Source organism: Papio anubis, chromosome 8, assembly GCF_008728515.1.
Source record: "Papio anubis isolate 15944 chromosome 8, Panubis1.0, whole genome shotgun sequence".
In the NCBI taxonomy this organism is placed as follows: domain Eukaryota; kingdom Metazoa; phylum Chordata; class Mammalia; order Primates; family Cercopithecidae; genus Papio; species Papio anubis.
In genome coordinates this window covers 24,827,988-24,851,692 of record NC_044983.1, presented here as the reverse complement: position 1 = coordinate 24,851,692, position 23,705 = coordinate 24,827,988, and the positions used below count along the sequence as shown (strand labels likewise).

The window sequence follows — 23,705 nt, the reverse complement described above, 5'->3', positions numbered from 1 at the left end:
AGTCTCTTGTGGCTACCTGACCTGTAGCAGTAAGTCTGTTCTTGTATATTTCCTGCCCAGACCTGGAATCAGCCGTTTCTCCAGGAAGTCTTGGTCTTTTTAGTAGGAGATGGTGTTTGAAGGACACAATCTAATGGAATATTCATTGCAACTGCACTGATCATTGCTTCTAGGTTTTTTTAGAATTCAAAGTTAGGAAAAAAGATTTTTTAAAATACACCATTTATTTTCCAGGTAACAAATTATTATAGTACACAGGATACAAATCTTAATAAGTTGCCTTTTCCATTATTTATATCTTCTTTCTTTTCTTCTCTCGTTACATTGACTTACTCTTCTAGAACATCGTTCATTAATTATAATTTTAAACATCTATTTCTTGTTCATAATAATATTCTTAATAATCAAAGGACAGAAGAAACACTTTTGTTCTTAATTCCCTTTAAAGTAAGAGATAAATTCTACCTTAGATGTTAGCTAACTAGAGCTCATAGGTCAAATCCAACCTGCCTCCTTTTTTTTGGTATGGCCACATGAATTAAATACAATTTTTTCATTTTTAAATAATTTTTAACAATCAAACAAAGAATTTATTTTGTGACGCAGGAAAATTATATGAAATTCAAATTTTAGTGTTCACAAATAAAGTTTTGTTAAAACACAGTCACACACATTCATTTACCTAATGACTGTTGTTGCATTCAAGCTACAATGGCAGAGCTGAATAATAGAAACAGAGATCATACAGCTAGCAAAGCCTAAAATACTTACTATCTGGCCCTGTATCCCAAAATTCATGCAAGATTCATGAACCACAATTCTGAGGCCAGAAGAACCACACAGACTATCTATTACCAGATAGCAGGCTTCTTTCCTTCTAAATTTCACTTTTTCTCTTAATTCATTCTAACAACAATGAAGAGACAGATAAAGTTGCATGAAGATGATGCAGAATCTAATGGTATATCACTGAATAGAAAAAGAGCCACCTCAGGTAACAACTTTAATCCTTGAAATGAAAGTGTTCCCTTCCTGTTAATTATTCCATTATTCCCTAATGTTTTTAATAATAAAACTCCAAAAGTTTGCCAGTTCCTGTCCTACTTGATCATGGTTTGTTTTTACTTCATAGACTGGTAGATATAATTGACAACTTTTACTGTATTTCAACTTCATTTCTAAATGATACAAGTCTGTGGAATTGTTTGTTTTGTGGTGACAGTGGGTTGTTCATATTTATTTTTTATTTGTTTTCTTTTGATTTGGCTCTGTTTCTCAGTTTTGAGATCAAGATTATGCTAGCTTTGAAAGTGAAATTAGGAAGCATTTTTACAGACTTAAAGACTCTGAAAATACTTACATAGCATGAATATAAACTATTTGGATCCAACAGTTTCTAAGGAGAAGTTTTGTCAGTTTTTGTGTCTTCTATAATGATTATAGTTTTCATATATTATCTCTCCTTGAATAAAATTTGACAAATATCTTCAAATTTATCAAAATTCTTCATATTATCTGCATACGGTTTTTTACTTGAAACTGCTTTCACTTTTTTCAGCATCTGAAAATAAATTATTTCTCATTACTGATGGACAATTATGCTTTTCCTCTTACTTTCTGGTCAGGATTGCCAGAGGCGTTTCCAGTTTAAAGTCTTTTCAATGAATCAACTTAAATGTACTAATTAATTCTAAAGATTTTCTGTTTTTTAATTCATTAATTTTTGCTTCCTTTGTTTTAATTTGTAGTTCTTTTCCAACTTATTTACTCTAATGCCCCAATGAAGCTATTTGTGTCTTTTTTGTTTAAATATAACCATCTAAGACTTCACAGAGGAGAATAGCTTTGGCTTCTTGCACGAAGCTCTCATTTTCAGTATTTCCTAAGTTGTCATTCTAGTTTTGATTTACTCTTGAACTGAAAACTTGATACATATTTTGTTGTCTGTACCTTAGTCATCTACTTCAAGCAAAATTCTATCAATTTTTAAGCATTTTAAAAACATACATACATATACCTTCATGTTTGCTATCTCTTGGTACATAAAATTTAATAGATATGGCTCTATTGGTAAGCATGACTTTTATCAACCTAAAATAATCCTATCTATTCCATGAAATGCTTTATGTTATGGAGTCTGCTTTGTTTAATGCTAATATTACTGTCTCAGTTTTTTTTTTAACCTAGGTTTAGTATATATTTCCAAGCCATGTTATTTTTGTAACCATGTCTTTTATGTCTGTCATAAACAGTATATATTCCATTTTTTTCTTAACTCAGTGTGAGAGGCTTTAATTTTTAATACAGTGTTTTAATCCATTTACATTTATTTTTATAATTCACATATTGGAACATGTTCATACTTTAGTCATGAAAGGGTGAGCATGGATGTACTAAAAATATAAGCAAGAGTTAATGATTGGTTACAAACTCATTATTTTAATTGTGTATGTTATATAGTGGTAATAACAATAATCACCAATGTATATGACCTTACTATGTGCCAGACACTGATCTATATATTCCTCTCTATATTAATTCATTTGATGCTTACAAAGTAAACATTTACTACATAAAGAACCTAAGGCAAAGGGGGAGTGAGAAAGTACTGAGTTAAATGTCTATCTTTTTAGTAGCTCTTTGTGAAATATTGTGATGGAACTTACAGGTCGTCTTTGTGCTACTAAGAGAGTGTCCTTCCAGTCTATATGCATTTAAATGATTTTATCCAGAATTGGTGATGAATTCTACTTAACGTCTTTGTCCATCTATCAAATTAATCATGTATTCTTCTTTTCTACCTGTTTTCTTACTTGGCAAGGATATATTTAGAAGTCTAATACAAATATTGATAAATATAAAAAACGAGAAAAGATGACTAACCAATGAAAAAAATGGACAGAGGTAATTAACAAAAGCAGAAATACAAATAACTAATAAAACATAAAAATATATCATATTTTACCCATCAAACTGGCAAAGAGCAAATAAATACATACTGCTGCTAAAGGTGGAATAGGAGACATCCTCTGTACATTGCAATGATTAAAGCAAGATTCAAAAGCGCACTTGGGTTCCAATCCTGATGGCTGTTTTTTAGCTGTCCTTTCATGTGGGCATTTATTCATTAGCCAGCAAGCATGTATTGTCTTCCTACTGTTTACCAGGCCCTATTCTAGTGCTCCTTGTCCTTAGGGAAATTACTTTTCGTAAGTGAAACAGACAGTTTTTAAATGTTTCAGAAAAAGACAAGAGCCATTAAAGAAATGCAGTGGGCTGATGTGATAGAGAGGCTGGTGTTAGGGATATTGGGAAGTAGGGACAGAAGTATCCTTTAGATTACATGTTTAGAAAATGCATTTTTGTGGCACCCAGCCTCACTGAACAGCCTCTGAGCTGAGACATAAAAGAGAAAGGTCTAGACCTGCAAACCCAAGGGAAGAACATCTCAGGAAGAGGGAACATTAATGAATACAAAAGCTTTGTTAGGAAAATCTGGGCAGTTTAAGAAGTAAAAAGCATTTTGGCATGACTGTTAAATGTTTTCTTACAAAATGGCAGAGGCCAGGTCAGGCAGACCCTTTTAGTCTTTGGCAAGGTTATCTTTCTTAGCACCTATGCAGATAAAACCTGCCTGTATAAAACAGGCTTCGTGGCACCCAACCTCACTGAACACATGGGAAAATTAGATTAACTGCTGCATGTGAAGCTCTAGGAGTTTAGCACCCAGTGGGCACTCATAATTTACTGCCATCATCATCACCATACTGTCATTACTTTTCAATGCTGGACAAGTATAAGTAGGTATATTCTCTCCAGAGAGCAATTTGGCAATATGGATCAAAAACCTTACAAAATTTATATTATATGACCCAGAATTCTTTCTCTAGAAATGTAACTTAAGAAAATACTCCAAATCTATCCATACAAATATTTATTTCATAGTTATTTATAATAGAGGAAACTGGAAAGAACCAAAATATTCAAATTAGCAGAAGTAGATAAATTTTGTTATATTCATGTGATGAAACACTAAGATGCCATGAAAAATTGTGTTCTGTAATGAAAATAAAATAGCAAAATGTTCATGACATATTACATAAACGCTGGTCACAAAAGCATGTGCTCTAAATACAATCATAGTTGTTTAAAATCTGTTCTTCTTTCTAGATTGTAGCATCATGGTTGAGTTTTGTACTTTGTGTGTGTGTACACATGCACCTATATGTACATGGGAGGCATACCAATTGTGGATATCACAGATTTTACAAATTTGGCATATATTAATTTTGTATCTTAAAAAGCACAATAATTTTTAAACATAGTTGCTATGACCTTCTTCAAACTGTTTTGGTGCCTGAATATAGATCAAACTTATTCCAAAAAGAAAGTCATTATAATTTCTATGTTAGGAAGTTTTTAACAATTTATTTTTATTTTATTTCTTTAATTGACACAAAATAACCATACATACTATGTTTATGGGGCACACAGTGATGTTTTGATATATACAATGTATAGTGGTCAAATTAGAGTGATTAACATATCCATCAGTTCAAACATTTGTAAGATCATTTATTTGTGTTGGGAACATTCAAACTCCTCTCTTCTAGCCATAAATATATCATAACTTTTTAACTATAGTCATCTTATAGTGCTATAGAACACTAGAACTTATTCCTCCTATCTGGCTGTAATTTTGTATCCTTTACCCAATCTCTCCCTATCCCCCTTCCACGATTCTTCCCAGCCTTCAGTAACCACTATTTTAATCTCTGCTTCTATGAGATCAACTTTTTTAGCTTCTACATATGAGTGGGAACATGTGGTATTTATCTTTCTGTTCCTGGCTTATTTCACTTAACACAGTATCTTCCAGGCTCATCCATGTTGCCACAAATGAGAGAATTTCATTCTTTTTTAGGGTTGAGTAGTATTCTATTGTGTATATATACCACTCTTCTGTTATCCATTCATCTGTTGATAAATACTTAGGTTGATTCCATATCTTGGCTATCTTGAATAACATTGCAATAAACACAGAAGTACAGAGATCCCTTAAAGATACTGATTTCCTTTCCTTTGGCTATATACCCAATAGCTGGATTGCTGGATTGTGGTAGTTCTACTTGTATGTGGTTTTTTGAGGAACCACCATACTGTTCTTTATAATGGCTGTACTAGTTTACATTCCCACCAACAGTGTATAATAGTTCCCTTTTCTTCACATCCTCACCAGCATTTGTCATGTTTTTTGTTTTTGACAGTAAACATTTTTACTGGGGTAAGAAGATATCTCATTGTGGTTTGGATTTGCATATAGCTGATGATTTGTGATATTTTTATGTATTTGTTAGCCATTTGTATGTCTTCTTTTGAGAAATGTCTGTTCAGATTATTTGTCCTTTTTAAGTGGATTATCACATTTTTCACCATTTAATAGTTTAAGTTCCTTTTATATTCTGGATATTAATCCCTTGTCAGATGCATAGCTTATTTCCTTTGCTGTGCATAAGGTTTTTAGTTTGATATAATCCCATTTACCTATTTTTGCTTTTGTGGCCTGTGCTTTTGAGGTCTTGTTTATTAAATTTCTCCCAGACCGATGTCCTGATGCATTTCCCTTACATTTTCTTCTAGTATATTTATAGTTTTGGGTCTTACATTTAAGTTTTTAAACCACTTTGGTGAATTTTTGTATAAGGTGAGAAATAACAGTTTAGTTTCATTCTTCTGCATATGGATATCCAATTTTCCCAACACCATGTATCAAAAAGACTATCCCTGCCCCACTGTATGTACTTGGTACTTTTGTTGAAAATCAGTTAGCTGCAAATGCATGAATTGATTTCTGGATTCTCTATCCTATTCCATTGGTCTATGTGTCTATTTTTATATCAGTACCTTGCTGTTTTGATTACTATAGCTTCACAATATATTTTGAAGCCATGTAGTGTGGTGCCTCTAGCTTTGTACTTTTCGTTCAGGATTGCTTTGGCTATTTAGGGTCTTTTGTGGTTCCATAGAAATTTTACCCTTTTTAAAAACAATTTAGGGGAACATCACACCTGGGGGCCTGTCAGGGGTGGGGGAAAGGGGAAGGGGGGCATTAAGACATATGTCTAATACATGTGGGGCTTGGAACCTGGATGATGTGTTGGTGCATGCAGCAGGCCACCATGGCACATGTATACCTATGTAACAAACGTGCATGTTCAGCACATGCATCCCAGAACTTAAAGTAAAATTTAAAAAATATATATTTTAACCATCACAAAAACAATTTCTTAATAATTGATTCAAATTGCTTTGTTTTGTTGTCTAAATCAGGATCCTAGTTTGCCAGTGAAAATTTAGCAATAAGCACATAGCACTACACAGCAGTAGAGAAACCAGGCATTGAGTTGTAGCACGTTCAGTGTTAGGGGGTACAGGACAGGGTCTGGAGCCAGGCAAGCATGTGTTTGAACCCAGCTTCACTCTTACTGGCTGATTGTTTTATGGCAAGTTATTAAACTCCCCAAGTCTCATTTTCCTCGTTTGTAAAATGGGGATAAACAATGCATACCTTACAGGGTTGAGATGAGGTGATGAGGTGGTGCATGAAAAGTACTTAGCACATTGCTGGACAGTTGAAATTACTGATAAATTACATCTACTGCTATAGTTAACATTACTAGTGCCACCATCATCAACCTCATGGTGCTCGGAAGAACTCTCCACATGGGTTATGAGATCATGAAACTTAAAAACTTCTCAAACTCTTTTTCAAAAATTATGTCTAATTTCTAGGAGGCTTTTTCTTTAAAAGTGACAAAAATAAGAAACAAAGTGCCAGATGTGATAGAAAGCCCAGGTGTTAATGAGGAAGAAATTCCAGCAAGAAATCCAATGTAATAACCATGGGGCCTTAGCTCTAGAGTAGACTCAGCGCAACTTGTAGAAACACACCTATTATTTACCTAATTAGATTCAACTTAGTCTTGAAAAACATCCCAAATAAATAAAATTATAGCTTACCTTTCTGTAGCCACAATTAGGTAGTATCAGACAACAGGCTGTGCAAGAAATGCGAGCACAGTGTTTCTCCCCAAAACTCTGAATTAGAGAAATTCTCTGGAAATACTTGGGGATTCTCAGAGCAGCTGACAGGTGTGACATCTCAGTAACCATTGGGTAAACCAGAACCACACATCCAGGGGCATCTCTGCAGGAAGATGTACTCAATGTCCGGTTTCTGACCTTGGAAATTATTCCCAAGTGTTAGAAAAAAATAGACAAGATGAGCACTAATGACTGAGCAGATACCCTGAAAGTAGATGCAGAGCTGCTACATGCAGAGGAAGGAAACTGATCATAGCTCTGGGATAGCAAATGAGCAAATGCTTACAGCCAGACACTGCACTTACGTGTGCCAGGAAACTGAGGCACAGAAAAGGGAACAATCTTGCCCTCATCCCTGAACTGCCAAGTGAGCTATCGGGATTTCCTCCCTGGGGAATAAGTACTAAGCACTAAGAAGTCTGTGTCAGGCATTGATATTTTTATGCAGCACACAAGATGGTAACTATTTCTGTTATCATCTCTCCTTCACTCTTCCCTTCTCTCCATATCCAAGAACTACAGATGACAGTTCTTTTAGTCCTATACTTTCACTCCGATTTTGTCATAAATAACAGATCATACTTTCTGACCAGTCTTACCTGATTGTTTTTTAGGCATACTTTATTAGTTGCATTTTGTCAAAGGCTTTTTAGACAGAATATAGTATGTGTGGTTTTTTTTCCATGTCCAAACATGTCTATTCTGAACAAACCTAATTATTAACATTTGAGAATTTTGTTTTTGTGTTAATAATTTGAATTACACGTCTCTGCTTTCTGAAAAAAACAGGACATGGAATGTGTGATTAATTTTCTTGGCTATTCTGATGATTGTCTTTGTTTTGAACTTCAAGTACTATGACTCTATGCACTATTTTCACTATGAAGACCGCAAAGCAGTGATAGACTCACAGATAGCATCGTCTAGAAATTTAAAACATGAGTTTGGGCATCAAGCCTGGATTTGAATCTGAGGTCAGCCATTTTCCTTAGTTGCAAATTAAACTCCTTAAGCCTCAGTTTCCTCATCTGTAAGATGAGGTTGGTAATACAGTCACATCGTGTTCTTGGGAGAATTAAATGGGATAATGTTTGTGTAATATTTTGCATGATGTCTGGCACATAATGAGTGCTCTATAAATATTTTATTCATGAACAAATACTTATTTAACAACTACAATGTACCAGGCACAAATCCTGTCTTTATAAAATTTATATAGGGAGATATGTTGAACAAATCATCACCCACAAAATCAAATAAGAACAATTGCTTGAGCTATGAAGAAAAAGTTTAGGATGCTTTGATAACATTTAATGAGACCCCCCAACCCAGCATGGAGTCTCAGGTACGTGGATGGGTGGAAGGGGATCAAAGATCTTTTCCCTGAGGAAGGGGGACTTAAGTTAAGATATAAATGGTGAATGGAGGGGACAGAGGTAGAGAGGACACTCCATGCAAGGAGAAGAGCAGAAGTGAAGGGCCTGGTGCAGAGAAGTATTCCACAGATCAAGAGATCAGGGTGTGTAATCCCAGCACTTTGGGAGGCTGAGGCTGAGGCAGGTGGATCATTTGAGGTCAAGAGATGTACTCAATGGAGTATTTCAATTTTTGTATTCCTAAAAATACAAAAATTAGCCGGGGTATAGTAGTGTGCACCTGTAATCCCAGCTACTGGGGAGGCTACGCCAGGAGAATCGCTTGAGCCTGGGAGGCGGAGGTTGCAATGAGCCAAGATTGCACCACTACACTCCAGTCTGGGTGAGAGAGTGAGACCTTATCTCAAAAAAAAAAAAAATTTTTTTTTAAATAAAAATAAAAAAGAAATCGGGGTGGCCAGAGCAGGGGATAGGGAAGAGAGTGAAAGGCAGGCCAGGAGAGGAAGGCAAGAGCAGATCATACGGCCCTATGGCCCATGCTACGGACATTGGGCTTCATCTAAGAGTACTGGAAAGTGTTTGAGGTCTTGAAGTGGAAATGTCACCGAATTAGAGTTGTATTCCATAAAGGTCATCCTAGGGAAAAGGGAAGGTGACCCAGGCATGCAGGAGATCAATAAGAAGGCTCTTACAGGTGACAGGTGTTGTGGCTGGAGTAGGAGCTAACAGTGGAGATGGAGAGATGTGAAAAGACTGAGGCAATACTAGGAGTTCTGATCTACTGGAGATGTCAAGAAGGCATCAGGACTGATTGTCATGTTTTTATAACAGTGAGTGAATGCTAAATATCATTTATAAAGATGGGAAATGCTAGAAGCAAGCAGAGTAGCATGTGTCGTTTTGAACACATTAACCCTGAGGTTTCTGTGAGACATTTACATGGAGAGGTATGTATGAATCATGAGCTGAAAAAATAAGCAAGGACTGAAGCCCCTCGCTTGATGGCTGAATGCTAACTGCAGATACTCAGCTTGAACGTGTTCATGTTTTTTTTAGAGTAGGGTTTCTGAGAGCCCCCAAATAATTGGAGGATATTGCTAGTCTTGCAATTGAAAAACTTCAATGTATCAATTAAAAGAAAGATTTCTAAATTGGATATCTGAAGAACAGAGTTTTTAACCTAGTCCTTTTGCTCACTGGCTGTGTAACCCTGAGCAAGTTCCTGATCTTTTCTGAATGTTGACATCCTTGCCTATTTGTAGCCCAGATGTCAGCTCAACTCTCGGTGCCTTAAGTGTTTATACAACGTGATTGTAAATGACTTCAACAACAAATTAGATCAAAATGTGTATAATGAATCCTAAATGGGGAAAATTTAGGAATTATTGAAATACATGCACACTAGTCCCATTCTCAGAAATAGATAAATCGTGTTAAATAAATAAGTTGTCATGTCCAATAATATATTCATATTCTTATATATATATATACTCTTTAAAATGCTTCTAATGTACACCTTATTGCAATATTAAAAGGGAAGCAAGACAGTCAACTTTTTCATTCATTCAACATTCATTCATTCAACATTCAAAAAATAATTAACTTTCTCTCCTCCAATAGTGTTTGCTTTCTCAGTAAGTTCTAAAACTTCAGGATTTAAATGTCCCCTAACGAGTATTTTAATAGGATGCTGTGTGATGCTGAACTCCCCAGTCTTGGGACTCAGTGAGTGGGTATACAGCCTATTCTGAGATACTTTTTATGTATCATTGATGGTAAGGTCAAGTTCCAGGGCAGCCCAAATCAGTCTTCCTATAGCTTTTAGCCATTGCTTAGAGTTCTGACCCCAAACCAATGTGCTGCTAGCCTCCTGGTTGGTCTCCCTAGCAGCCTTCTTCTTCAGTTATTCTTAGATAGTATAAGCCTTATGGAAAACTTAGGAAAATAGAGTCATGCCAGATCCCCAGGTTCTAACACATTCTGAAGGCAGTCACTTGCTAACACCAATTCCTATCCTGAGGATTTTTTGGAGATTTAGAATTCTCCAAAATCAAATCTGAATAAACGACAACAGTGAGTCTCATTATTTTCATTTCGACAAACTATGCCCGCTTTCTTTTCTTCTCATGAACATTTTTCTGTGAGTGAGAGAGAGAGAAATTGATAACTACAGTTGGGTAAAAGTTCCACTGCTTCCACACCCACCTGGGGAATTAGTACATCTGTGCTGAGATTGTTGATGAACACTATTCATCAGGAACACTGTTCCCTAACAGCATATCTAGAAACTATTATTGGTGGCAATCTGATATGTTCCAAATTAATCACCTAATTGGAGCAGATATTGGGTGAGCATTTCAGAGGGGAATCCCGACAGTGGGAAACGACTTTTTTCTTAGAAACATGGCTGGTTTGGGGTCACAGAAAATCACAACGGGTACCAGGGATTAGTTCTTCTGAGACAGCCTCAAATGCACTTGTTTCTGTGTTTGATTATTTTTCTTCAACTTTTATTGTAAGTTCCGGGGTACCTGTTGCAGGATGTGCAGATTTGTTACATAGGTAAACTTGTGCCACGGTGGTTTGCTACACAGATCAACCTATCACTTAAGTATTAAGCCCAGCATCCATTAGCTATTCTTCCTGAAGCTCTCATCCCCAAACAGGCCCCAGTGTGTGTTGTTCCCCCCATGTGTCCATGTGTTCATTCAGCTCGCACTTATAAGTGAGAACACGTGGTGTTTGGTTTTCTGTTCCTGCGTTAGTTTGCTGACGATAACAGGTTCCAACTCCATCCATGTCCCTGCAAAGGACATGATCTCATTCCTTTTTATAGCTGCATAGTATTCTATGGTGTATATGCACCACATTTTCTTTATCCAGTCTATCGTTGATGGGCATTTGGGTTGATTCCATGTCTTTGCCATTGTGAATAGTGCTGCAGTGAACATACACACGCATGTATCTTTAAAATAGAATGATTTCTATTCCTTTGGGTATACACCCAGTAATGGAATTGCTGGGTCAAATGGTATTTTTACCACTTCTCTTGTTGATCCTTCAGGTATTTTTATGCCTGTCTTGGGTCTTCCAGGTTTTACAAAACTTTCTGAATCATTGTCACCACTATCTCTGGAACAGTTGGAAATTCATTCTTAATATTCTCTGGCCTTGGGAAGAGTTTTTTGGTGGATGCACTGCCTTATAGAAGATGTATATTTATTTCTTAAAATTAAATTCTATATGTCTCAACCACTATAACGCCAGCCTACATCCTAGTGAACAAAAGATTCCACATTGCTCAGCTAACAGTTATGCAAATGATCACATCCTGGCAGATGTCATTCTCTGCTCTTCTATGACACTGACTAGAGTCTCTGGGTGGACACTTCAATTACCATGCTCTACTACCTGCTTAACCAGTCAAGTGAATTTTCAGTCTCCCAGGCCTAATAAATTTTCATGTAGAACTCATACTTCATCTTTAATTCAGCAAAGAATCATTGAAAGGATTTACTCAAGGGAGGGATAGTGTCATGCTTGCTTTCTCAGAATCTCGCTGGCAAGAGTGTGAGAAATGGGTTGGAAGCAGATAAGACCAGAAGCAGGAAGCCCAGTTAGAAAACTGATATGAGGTTCTAGCTAGACGTGGTGGTGGCCAGACCAGTTAGAAAACTGATATGAGGTTCTAGCTAGATGTGGTGGTGGCCAGAACTGGAATGGACAATAGCAAGTGAACACAGGTTTCGTAGTCAGGGCTGGGTGATTGGATGTTGTGGAAGAGGTTGGAGAGTGGAACGTTGAGGATGACAGTGTGTTTCTGGCTTGGACAACTGAGAGGAAGGCTGCCAAAAGTGAAGCAGAGGAGCAAGAGTCGGTTTTGTGGGAGATGGGGAGTTCAGCTTGATGATGAGTTCAGCTTGATGATGTTAAGGATGAGATAGTTTGGAAACATCAGGAGGGATGTCTGGTAAAAGTTGTGTGTGCAGGACAGGAGCTCAGGAGGCAGAGATGGTCTAGGCATAGAGATTTGCAAGTCATCAGGGAAAAGAAAGAAACTAAAGGTATGAAATGAATGAGCTGCCCTGACCTTGCTCTTCCCCCTGAAAGTACCAGCCAGTTCTCAGATGAGAATGCAGAAGGCTTCGTTAAGTTTGAAAAGAGCAAGGATGTGTCTTGCAAGCAAAGCTGAGCTTTCTAAATGTGGCATTTATATGAAAGAAGGAGGCATGGCCAATTCCTATTTGCAAAAATGTCTATAATCAAAACAGTACCATACTCTATTGCCTTTTAAAATTAAAGAGGAAATTGCCCCAATCCCTTTCTGCATTTTAAAATTGGTCTGCCCGGCTATACTTAGAAGCTATATTATAGCTTCCAAAAAGACATCTTTCATGTTTTAAATGAGCTATTAAAATTCTTATATATATATGTATTATGTCCATTTGAATACAGGACCCATGATTGATGGAGGTCAGGCCCTGGTCAGGTGATCTAGTCCAGATGTATAAAATCTAAGCTGTATAAAATCTTATGCAGCTTTATAACAGCAGAGACCTACAGCCAATCTTCATCCCTAGCTTAATTCAGGCAGGGGAGGGAGCTGTGCAGGAGCTGGGAGTGAAGAGCAAGGGTTTATTCATATTCCTACTTTGCACAGAGCTAGAAGATGCTGTTGGAAGATGCAAGGGCCATGCCTCTGGGTGAGCCAGTGGCCTGGGAGAGGACCCGGTATGTCCTCTCCAAGTACGGAACTGTCCAGAGCACTGAGATTAAGCATCTTTGCAGCAGTCCAGAACTAAAAACCCATTTTCCTGCTCCCCTGTTCACCTGTGACTACTCAAGCATCAGCCAACTCACCTATGTCCTTGCTGGCAAGGATCAGGACCTGAACCTGCTTTAGCCTTTAAGCTGAATACGAAGGGACACAGTCCTGAGAAAGCCTCACACTTCCTCCTTGGGAGATCAGTTTTGGTTGTTTGCATCACTGCTTCAGACGTGTGGTGTTTGGCCTTGGACTTGAATCCCACAAATATGAGAGGAGATGATGACTATCACATCTGAATTATAGGCTTCAACCCTTCCTCCAGGACCGCATAAAATGTTTTTATAAGTACTGGAAGTAATCATTTTATGAAGTGCCTGCAACTTAGCTGTATAAAATTATTTGGAGAATGGTCTTGTTTTCATGTAAATAAATGTGAGTGTCTTGAAGATCTGAAAGACCTCCCTGGAATGTAAGTTAAGACAGGCTCCGTTTCTGCATTTGAGAATCTATCTCCAGCTGTGAGTAATTGAAGCAGGAGTTGTATTCAGAATGTTGTTTTCTTCCATCAACCAATGTCATCCATTGGTTCAATAAGCATTCATTGAGAATCATGTTGATCACTTAAAGAGATACGAATGAAGGATAAGAAGGATGGTGTATCTTTAAGGAGACTAAAACCACGAGGACTGAATGTGTCATTCATTCAGCAACATTGTTGGGAGCCTACTAAATGCTGTACACCGTTATGGGTGTTGAGGATACAGCAGTAAATTTAAAAGACAAGAATCTCTTCCTTCAAGGGAGTTTATAGTCAAGAAAAGCAACCAAAAATAGAAATAAGTAAAGCACAGAAAATGGTGATAAGGGCTATAGAGCAGTGGTCCCCAATCTTTTTGGCACAAGGGACTGGTTTCATGGCAGACAACTATTTTATGGACCTGGAGATGGGAGGATGGTTTCAGGATGATTCAAGTGTATTACATTTATTGTGCACTTTATTTCTATGCTTATTACATTGTAATATATAATGAAATAATTATACAACTCACCATAATGTAGAATCAGTGGGAGCCCTGAGCTTGCTTTCCTGCAACTAGGCAGTCCCATCTGGGGGTGATGGGAAACAGTGACAGATCATCAGGCATTAGATTCTCATAAGGAGCACACAACATAGATCCCTGGCATGTGCAGTTCATGATAGGGTTGTTGCTCCTATTAGAATCTAATGCCACTGCTGATCTGACAGGTAATGTGAGCAATGGAGAGAGGCTGTAAATTGTAAATACAGATGAAGCTTTGCTGGCCCACCACATATGTCCTGCTGTACAGCCCAGTTTCTAAAAGGCCACAGACTGGTATGGTCTGTGGCCCGGGGGTTTCCCCTGCTATAGAGAAAAGTAACTGGTGCTAAATCCATAGGGGAAATGGCAATTTCTTGCAAGTTATACTGCAACAAAGAAGGGCCTGTGGATGAGTGGGATTTTGAACACAGCCTTGAAGACAGAGAGAATTGGACAGATTCCAGTTTGAGTAGATACAGGGGAGAGGGACAGGTCATTGAGTGAAGAGCAGAAGAGTGCAGCAGAGAACCACAACCACAGAAGCTTGAGGTCACAGTCACCTCGCGAACTAACAAAGTTAGAGTGAAAAGTCTACTGTGGCAGGAAGAAAGCCTTGGTATTGAAAACTCATAATTCATTTGTTGGAGCAACAAATGCCTCCAACTTAGGCATTTGTTGGAGATACTCATAGAAGGTAAACACCTTTGCATGTTCCTGACTGTTCTACCTCCAGTATCTATGGAAGTGCCTGGCCTGAGCAGGTGCTAAGTAAATTATGTGTTAAGTGAATGAGGAATGGAGAAGGTTGTGTAGGACTGGTGGAACCAAATGATGAAGGGCCTTGAATGACAGAGTGAGAAGCTTGAACTTGATCTTATCAGCAACAAAAAGATAATGCATAACACATGTCTTGACAGATACCCCATTATGAGGTTCCTTTAGCTACAATACTGAGCCCCTTGATAAGCCTCCCCTCCCTTTAGTTATTTCTGGGAATTTTCCCCCATGGTTTCTACCCTTTCCATCCCATCTCCTTGGAAAGGACCAGATGAGCACAGCCTTAGCCTCCCAGGCCTCAGATGTGGAGGTCTGCGGCCCATGTATTATTAAGGAGCACATGAGTTCTGACGCAACCAGAAGCCCAAACTGTGCTGTGCTCCAAGCAGGAACAGAGCTAATTCCATTCCCGCTTGGTGCAATCACAGTTGCCTGGGTCCCTATGCAGGTGCACTCCATGACAGCAGCCTTTGGATTCTCCTCCCATCCCTCCTTTCTGTGATCTCAGAGTAAATCTCTAGGATAGACATCAGGATGTCCTCCCAAAGCCCTCCCCTAAACCTCAGGTTTCCCTCTTCCTTCCAAAGCCTGCCCTCTTCCCTTCTGGCCATCTCTCCACCATGCTTCTTCATCATCTTGCTTGTCATGGGCCTGTTTTCCCCTTTTGACTGTTTCCATTTGCCTAGAAGCATCTGCTCTTACAGATAGGAAGGGGTAGTATCAATTACTGTTCTAAGTCTTTAATTTTACAGATGAGGAAACTGAGGCCCAAGAGGGAAAAATGACTCACCCAGCTTTAAATAACCAGTTCCCCATTCAGGGGTGCTGGGGATGGAGGTGATGGAGAAGGCAATTTTGGAAGGTGTTTCAAGGAAAGACACCTGTGGGGTTTGGTGACCAGTTGGAATGTAAGAAGCAAAAAAAGGGGAGAAGGAACTGGATACACATTCTTCTGGCAGGAACTGTTAATTGGGCTCCTGCCCCCACCTCACACTACAGTGAGAGAGATAACCTGGTCTCCTGCCCTTGGAGAGCATATCATCTGTGCTCTGGAGGATGAGACAATCAAAGAAAACAAGTAAATAAGAAAACATAAAAACTGTGATATGTACCGTGAAATAAATAAGCCATTCAGCAGGTGTGAGTTTGAAGATTACTCTTCTTTAGACTGGGTGGTCTCAGGGAGAGCTTTTGTGCAGAGACAATTAAAAAATGTTTTAAATGGAAGACTCTTGAGACAATGGTGACCTTAGTGAAAGTGACGAGGCTTGGAAAACACACTGGCTTATGAAAGCAGATCTGCTTTTTAAAGGAAGCAGCCCATAAAAGCACATGATGACTTCCTCATCGCTAGCTTTTCCCTGAACAAATAATATTTTAAATAAAGGGGGTGGGGTAGAGAATCTTGCTATCTTTTGAGAGTGTTTCAAATCAAATTATTTATTCAATGCAAGGAGGTCTTCTAGGGAGAAATGCTTGCATGTGGGGTCCCCTGTTACTCTTTCCAGCGTTCCTATGGGCATTGGGGTCCAAATCATGCATTCAGGTGGACCTGCTCCTTTTTCCTAAAAGGAGAAATGCTGCTTAGGCTTTGTTAACTGGCAAGACAAACCATTTGACAAGTTTTAATTCAAGCAGTTCAGACTCACCCAGGATGAAGTTCCTGATTCCGCAGAGCTCTTCTTGGCCAGACAGACAGATCCTGTCAAGAGAGCTTTAGCTGCCACTTGCAGAAGTTTGAGGGATGAGAGGACATCTCCCCAAGTGACTTCTTTCCGTGCCTGGATTGGAAAGAGCAATGTTTTTTCACAGTAACCATAGACCAACATACCCCAGGTCCCTGGAAAAGTGGGCAGCACTTCCATCCCACACTGGGCAGGCCCCCAGGGTGCCCCGAGTCTGCCTCCTTTGGGACTGAGTACCCAGCACAGTGTGCCCGGTTCCCCTTACTCACTGCACCCTCCCATGCCATGTTCCCATGCTTTGCTCCATGCAGGAGGAGAGCTAATTCCATTCCTGCTCAGTGCCACCTTCTTCACTTTGCCAACCACTCATGCTTTCTGCCAGAAAGTTCAGAAAAGACTCCACATACCAACACTCTCAAGTGAGCATGCACATGACTTTACTCAGATACATGAGTGGAGAGCTGTACAATTTCAGGCCCCAGTTAAATCGGGGAAGAAAAGACTGGTGAAGTCCTTCCAAAGAGGCACTGAAGTCACATCTGCTTGCTCTGTTGGTAAGCTTGATTCTATCATTAGGACATACGGGCTAAGTGGGGTTCCCCAGCCAGGGTACAGCTTGTCCTCTCTACCTGGAATCCAGGCTGAACCATCTTTACTATCACCAGAGACCACTGCGAGAAGCTAATACAAGCCAAGGGCTCTTCCCAGGAAAATGTCTCTCTGGGCATACACATTTAATGTCAATCATGGGAAGTTTGTCTGTGAACCTGAGGTTTCACACCTAAGGTGACAGTCCATGGTTATTCTGGCCACCTTCTTAGACAGCCCTGGTCACCATCTAGGGTAGATAATCCAAAAACTTCTTGCTGACTGAGAGCTGCCCAAGTGGCCCCACATAAACCCCAGGAGGGCTCAGGCCAAAGTAGTTCCGCACAAAGGCATCTGGTAGAATATGGTCTGCCCTTAAACTTTGACTCTACAGCTTGTCTCTGGGGTTTAATTTGATGGGGCAGTTTTCTTCCTGGTAAGAAGGCGCCATCGAGTCTGGCCTGAATGTTACTGGCACTGGAGCTCCTTGGCCTGTTGGTGTGGCAGCCTGTCTCTCTCCTCTGCTCATTGGATGTGTACCAGGCACATTGGAGAGACCACTCGCTGGACAAGGAGAAACAATTAAGGGTTATTTTATCCGATGGTCACAGAACATTAGCTTCTTCTTTGGAGTCAACATTTTTTTAAATTGAGATCATTCAAACTCCAATTCTCAGAATGTGATGCCCTGCCGACAAACCCTTCTAAACAGCACACTCTGACTTTTAAAATAATGCAATTATTGAGGATACTACTCTCCTCTTTCTTCTTTCTCCATATCTCTGCAAAACCTGTTGTCATTCAGTGAAAGCTGGATATATTGCCATTAATACTTCCATGCCATCGTAGGGTTGCTAAATGGCACATAAAGATCAGGAGTGGAAATGGGTGAGGTGGAACCAACTTTGGGTCCAGTTGTGTGATTTTGGGGAACTACTCCCATCTTCAGCCTTACTGTCTTCACCTGTAAAGGACAGGTTGACAGCGCTGATCTCAAAGTGCCTGCCAGTCTTCACATTTTAGCCTTCTGCGACTCCAGCTAAGTAAGGTTTACCATAGCCCAGTGTCTCTCAAAGTTGTCATTAAGATGTCAAGTTTTCCAGGGGGTAAAATGAAGCACAGAAGCTGGAGGCTGCAACCAAGAAGACTGACTCACAGCTTTCAGCTTCCACATCAAGTCACCCTAATTCTGAGAGAAACAGTTGAACTAAGGAGGAACCCCCTAATGACCAGTGCTGGATGGGAATTTGAGAACTCAGTTCCTACTCTCACTGACTTTTGAAGCTAACCGTAGCACTCACCAGTGTATCAAATTCATGAAGAAGACCAGCATGGGCAGGAAAAAAAATGGTTTTATCTTGTATTGGAGTCATTGAGGCAAACGTTGCTGTAATTTTATAGCTATAAAGGGTGACTCTAGTGGCCAAGCCTTTCCTGGGATGACTCCTAGTGCCCCCCTCCCCATAAGCCTATTAGATGAGCCCTAGTTCAAAAATGAAGTAAGATGTTCCCAATGGATATAGCATTCAGTGGAAAAACATAGAGGCAACATTTTAAATTATTCATTTCAATATCTTCTTGGCATCTAGAGGCCTTTACAGTGAAAGTGAGGATTCTGAATCTCCATGAATGAGAATGTTGATGGTGTTTGGCCATAAACACCTGTTCTCTCCACCTCAGTCTGACCAGTAGTATGTTGGTCAGGGTGTCCGGAGGGTCAAGAAAGAGGCAGAAATTCTGCAGCAGAGCAAATGGTGGAAAGAAACTCAGTGAAAGGAATAGTCCTTAGGGTGTGGGGATTTTCCAAAGCCCAAGAATTAAACCAGGCAAATTCACATGCAAAGGATGGCTTGAGCTGCAGGGCAAGGTGTTTAGGGGATTAAGTCAGGAGCTGTTGGCTCCTCTTGAAGCAGAGATTGTTGAGGAGAAAAACCATAGCCATGGTGACCAAAAAAAAATAGGAGCTCCTATTCTCATGTGGGTGATTCGGAAGTCTGGCTCTTCCTATGAAGTATGATGAGAAAAACTAGAGGGTCTGATGCTAGATGACAGGGCAAGGAAAAAATGGTAGTAAAATAACATTGCAGAAAAAAACCAAATGACTGAACATAAATGGTGGGCCAAAAAAAAGAATGAGACAGCAGAAGGAAGGCAGGGTTGGGAGAGAATATGAGGCGATAGCCATCAAGCAGAGAAGAAAACCAAGCCACATTGAAGAAGAAGAACCATGACAAGAACACAGAGACACAGCTATTCATTCATTCAGTCAGTCAGTCCATCCGTCAATCAGGAGGTTGGCCATTCATGCAGCAAAACCTTGGAGAATGCCTTCAAGACTCTAGCATTGTACTGGATTCTGGAGCTCTGTGAGTGAGCAAAGCTGGCCGGATGGCTGCTCGAATGGACTTCCCCACCCAGTGACTGGATCAGAGGCACCCACCCCTAAACCAAGTTCAGCCCTGACACTCTAGGTCCTGATGGGTGGAGGCCAGGGACAAGCATTATCCAGCTGTCTTCCTACCCTAAAAAGCATTGCCAGTCCTCATGAAGAAAGAGATCTGGGAAGAATGGAGGCTGGGGATAGAACTAATGCAGAGTTCAGAGAAATGGGCACAGATGGCGAAGGTTTGGGCAGAGAAGGAGAGAGCAGGACGAGGGAACCCTGAATAGGACCAGGCAGCTGCTTTCCAAGCCCAGTTCCAGCCCCATCTCTCCTTCCTAGGAGAGGAAAAATGAAGGAAGAGATATGTAGATGGGAATAATGTCAATAAGGAGAGGAGCTGCCCTTCTGCTGTCCTTTTTTCTTTCTTTCCTTCTTTTTTTTTTTTTTTTTTTTTGAGACAAGTTCACTTCCGTTGCCCAGGCTGGACTGCAGTGGTGCGCATTGGCTCACTATAACCTCCACCTCCTGGGCTCAAGCAATCCTCCTGCCTCAGCCTCCTGAGTAACTGAAACTACAGGCGCATGCCACCACACCCAGCTAATTTTTGTATTTTTAATAGAGATGGGGTTTCACCATGTTGCCCAGGCTGGTCTCAAATTCCTGGTCTCAAGTGATCTGCCCACCTCAGCCTCCCAAAGTGCAGGAATTAGAGGTGTGAGCCACCGTGCCTACCCCTTTTGCTGTCTCTTCTCACTCTTTGGAAAGTTCCTGAAGGAAGCACAGCTATGAGTCTCTCCTCTAACCCCAGCCAGTCAGCAGCTGCACAAAGAAAATCACGTGGCTCCCTGCACCTGCTCCCCATGGCAAGGGAAGAATACTCCAAGCATGAGAATGGATCCTGCAACCTGCCCCTGGTGGAATTGTCAGTTTGTGAGCATGCAAATTCGTGCTACACTTACACACATCTGGCTGCTGTCACACACTTGATGGGATAAACCAAACGTTGTCATTTACAGGAAGGTCTCTGGCCTGGAAGCATAAGCCAAAATCTAGAGATTTGCTTGGATTAAAAAGAAAATATTCCTGGGGTTAGGGCTAGAGATGATGTGCATTCAGATCTTAGTGTAAATTAGTTTTAACCAACTCTCTTTCTCACCCTATACCTATACCTGAGCCACATTGAAGAAATGAGTGTTTTGAGTGGGGTACAGAGAGGGGGAGTCCAGGATTCACCTGTGAAGACAGGAACGCAGCAAGAGACTAGAGAGAGGGCCCAAGAGCTTGGCTCTGGGTCAGCCAGACCTGGAATTAAGAGCGGGGCCATGCAAGGAAAGAAGGGACGTAAAGGAAGTGACGAAAAGGAAATGTTGAGATTTATGAGTGCAAAACTGGGCTCTGTAAGCAGAATGAGCGTCCTTGAGGGAATTATGGGAAGTTCCAAGACTCTCAAATCATATTTATTAGCATTCACATTCATAGTGCATTTTTTGTCCTTCTTAAAAATTGAGATTATTCAGATAAGGGAAAGATCCTCCCCTCCCTCGCTGATTTACAGAGTAGTGACATTCCCAGACAAGGTGAGTTTTTGGTGTGCTCAGCTCAGACATTCTTGTAGTCATTAAGCACAGGCCCAGGCAGGCCTTTGTGAAATGGGTTTCCTTAATCACATCACTGTCACTATTAGGAGGAAATATTGGACAATATATAGGTATCATAATGTAAGACAAATTTTTTTCTGGAACTGACCGCATTTGCACAAAACCATCAGTCATGTTGGCATTAGCCATTTTTTCCATCACAGATGAGGTTCGAGAAAGCGTTTTTCCAATTCAGCTTCCCCTAGCTGCACACTTTATCACTCCCCATCGGCCATCCTCCTAAGAGATGTATTATTCCAATATATTTGGAGATTCCATAAAGGAGCATGGGCCCTGAAATCACACTGCCCAATTTCAAACCTACCAGTAACTATGTGAGTGACCTCAGTTGAGCTATTCAAACTCATTAAGCCACAGTTTCTTCGTTTGTAAAACAGGGAAGAGTAACATAACTCTTCATGGTACTAATGATGATTAAATCATATGGAAAGTGTTCAGCACACTGCCTTGCCTGTTTCAAATCAGGCATTCAAAGACTGTAAACTTTATTATAATTATAGGACAATGTGAAGAGCTTTAGAGCTAAAGAATAAAACTTTCTCACTTTACATGGTTTTTTTTCCGAAATAAACACCCATTTTGTGTGTGTGTGTGTGTGTGTGTGTGTGTGTGTGTGAATTTGAGATACATGGAACTTAGCAGGGAGTGTTGCTTCAGAGATAATAAATGCTCCCATCAACAACCACAATATTTTGTCTTCTTTGGGATCTTCAGTATTTAAGTTTACTCTCTGTTTATATTGATGAACTTTTGGACTTAATTTCAGAGCACTGTTTGCCAGAGTAGATTTTAAGAGCACCAGCAATTTGTCATGACTCTGATAGGTCCACAGAGCAGAGAAGAAAAGAAAGACATAAAATCAAGACCTTAGGTTTGAAACAACGACGAAAAAAAATTGTTCAGGGCCATTAGGAATCATCCATTCAACCTACTCCTTTTTCAGATAAGAAAACTGGAGGCCCAAAGGGATCATGGGACTTTCCCAAAGCCATTCTGCCAACTGTACACAAAGCTGTGACTAAAAGCCTGTGGAGAAGGAAAACGAGCTTGGGAGTGGAGAAAGAAAAGAAAGGAGGTGGAAGGAAAGTCAAGATGTTATTTTGCAATTTCTCTGAAAGGAGTGAAGAGGGACATTTGGGATTTCATAATTCATAAAGCTCCTTTAGTAAAAGCCCATGGAAGTCTGAGAATCAGAGAATAAAGAACATTCGATACAATCCCATACCCTTTATCCATCACTCTTATCAGTATTATAGCTATGAGGTTTGTGACAATCTCTTTAATAAGCATTTTTAAGAGTTCAGCTTTTTATTGAACATGCTATAAAATAGGCTTACTCAAAAAAAAAAAAAAAAAGCCCATGTTATCATCAGACTCCAGATTCTTCTTTCTTTGCTTCCACTTTCTTCTCCTCTACCTGGGCTGCAGTGATGGAAGGGCAGGACTTCCTGCAGATGCACCACCAGCTGCTGGAGCAGGTCGTCCCACCCCACCGCTCCACTGCAGAGGAGGCTCCCGATGTTGACAATGGCCAGGGCCCTGGCAGACAAGCCAGGCCAAAAGTCGTCATCATTTACCCCAGCTGCTTTAGAAAGGACATTGACCTTATCCTCTGTGATGATCCCCTCAGCGTTATGCAGAACGAGGGCTGAGTCGGTGCAGGCGAGCTCTGAGATGGAGTCCGTGCTATGGACAAGTGCAAGGCTGGGCTGCCCGGAATAGTGCTAGTGCTGGATGCAGTGAGGGCCTCACCCCAAGGTGGCCTCAGCTCAGAAGGGCGGAGTGTCTTGGCGGCAGCTGGGAAAAGGCTAAATACGCATTTTTTCATATTTGTAAATTGAGTAATTGGAGGAGATAATCCTTAAGATTGTTCCCCTTTAAGACTTCACAGTTTTGTTCTTCTGCTGCCAAATGCCCCGTGGCACTCTCTGTGCAGGTCATGACAGGTCCTGAGGCGGGGTTCCTGCTATGTACATCAACGGGTAGGGTTTGGGTAGGTAGAGAAGGTGGAAAAGGGCATCAAGGACACAGTGGCCCAACTTGAGAGGACAAAAAAAATTGACCAATGACCTGGAGAAAAAGTGTAGTGAGTCTGGCTAGAGAAAAAATAACAACCAATCATATTAGAAAGCTGGTCAGACCAGGGGCTGTGGAGGACTCTGAATGTGAAGCAAATGACACACATTTGGGAGTCATCGAGGGATATTGACAAAGGGAACTCACGGTGATGTCAAAAGACATCATCTAGGAAAAGTGATTGAGAATCACTGGCCCAACATTGGCAAGGCCAGTATTGTGTGAAGTT

At 40.2% G+C, this 23,705-nt stretch overlaps 1 protein-coding gene and 1 pseudogene across 2 annotated transcripts in view; one reads left to right on the top strand and one right to left on the bottom strand.

Annotated features, from left to right (window-relative positions):
- Nucleotides 1-23,705, top strand: part of ADRA1A (adrenoceptor alpha 1A) — a 112,803-nt gene that overhangs the window by 71,648 nt on the left and 17,450 nt on the right. The window lies entirely within an intron of this gene.
- On the bottom strand, nt 21,312-23,641 carry LOC108587109 (annotated as a pseudogene).